A 1,938-nucleotide genomic window follows, 5' to 3' on the forward strand; every position below is an offset into this window, starting at 1 on the left:
AAACACAAACTCCGATCGCGAACTCCCCACCAAAAACCACAATCACCGTCAGAATCTCCCGAACTCTTAAAACTCAACTCAAACAACTCAAAATCCGATAGCAAACAGCGGGAAACAATCATTCCTTCACAAGCACAAACCTGTTACCGCCAAAAGCACAAAACGCGAACCAGACAGCCCTGAAACAAAGAATTCCTTCCCGAAATGCGAATTCGTTACCGCGGAGACACGACGAAGAAAATACGATCGATTGCTTCGCGTTCTTCCGATCCCTTTCTTCAAAGAGAAACACCCTAGTCTCTCCCTTTTGTCCTTCTTTCCGAGAGACGATTTCTCTCCCTTGCTTGCTAGCGTGAACTACCGAAAGAAAGAGGAGGATCTGAGATTGCTTTTTTTCTTGGCAGTTAACTCTCGTTAGATAGTAGATACACAAGAGAGAGAGAGTTTGACTTCGTTGGCGTGTACCCTTTAATGGAGATGCTGCCTCGCACGCCGACACTTCCAGCTGGTCTCTCTCTCTCGACCGCCGTCTTACGCTCTCGTTGTTCTTTGTGACTTCGTGCGCACGCTTCCCCCAAGTCAAAACCACGCCTGCCTTGTCACATCCCATTTTGTTAATGAGCCTGGACCGAGATGTAAAACGGGTCCGGGCGTACGCAATACTGGATCTTACATCTTTAGTTGTGGTTAGGGACTTGGGCTGGAAACGAGACGAGCTGCTGGTGGGTCGACTCATGCTTTTCTTGTAGAGAGCTGCTCGAACTTGTGAAATAGGCTCAGCGAGCTCGAGTATGAAAATTCATTGCTCGGCTTAGCTCGGGTCTCTCATAAATAAGGATGCAAATCCATCGGATCTATGATGGGGGTTTGATGAATTTTGGCTGTTCCAACCCTATCCAGATCTGACTCTATCATATATTTAGCTGATCCGTATCTGATCCATTTGTATCCTTACTCATGAGTGAAAGAAGAGTACTTTGGTGCCTCTATATAAGAATAAGGGTGATATACAAGATTGCACAAACTATCGTGGTATAAAACTCATGAGTCATACTATGAAACTTTGGGAGAGGGTGATTGAGTTTAGGTTGAGGAAGGTTGTCATGATATCAGAGAATCAATTTGGTTTTATGCCTGAAAGATCAACTATGGAAGCTATATATCTTCTTAGACAACTTATTGAGAGAAATAGAGAGAGGAACAAAGATTTGCATATGGTTTTTATTGATTTGGAGAAGGCATACGATAGAGTACCTAGGGACGTTCTCTGGTGGACAATGATGAAGAAATGTATTTCTCTCAAGTACATTAGTATAATTAAAGATATGTATGAAGGAGTTGTAACCAATGTCCGCACTTGTGGAGGGGTGACAATCAATTTTCTTATAACGGTTAGGTTACATCAAGGATTTGCTTTAAGCCCTTTCCTATTTGCTATAGTGATGGATGAGCTTACGAGATCAATTCAAGAAAATGTGTCGTGGTGTATGTTGTTTGCTGATGATATTGTTTTGATTGATGAGTCTAGAGCTGAGGTTAATGCTAAGTTAGAATTATGGAGATAGACATTGGAAGCAAGAGGTTTTAAGTTGAGTAAGAGTAAGACAGAATACATGGAATGTCGGTTTAGTAAGCAACGAAGTAGTGATGGGAGTGTAGTGAAGCTTGGTGAGCAAGAAATACCGGTGGATGATTGTTTCAAATATTTGGGATCTATCATTCAAAAGTATGAAGAAATTGATGGAGATGTAAATCATAGGATAAAGGTTGGGTGGATGAAATGGAAGAGTGTAACTAGAGTGTTGTGCGATCGTAGAATGCCATTGCGGTTGAAGGAAAAGTTTTATAGGATGACTATTAGGCCAGTTTTACTATATGGTACAGAATGTTGGGCTGCCAAGAGACATTATATTCAAAAAATGAGTGTAGCTGAGATGC

The sequence above is a fragment of the Nuphar pumila genome, chromosome 2, assembly GCF_984573655.1.
Source record: "Nuphar pumila chromosome 2, dmNupPumi1.hap1.1, whole genome shotgun sequence".
Classification (NCBI taxonomy): Eukaryota; Viridiplantae; Streptophyta; class Magnoliopsida; order Nymphaeales; family Nymphaeaceae; genus Nuphar; species Nuphar pumila.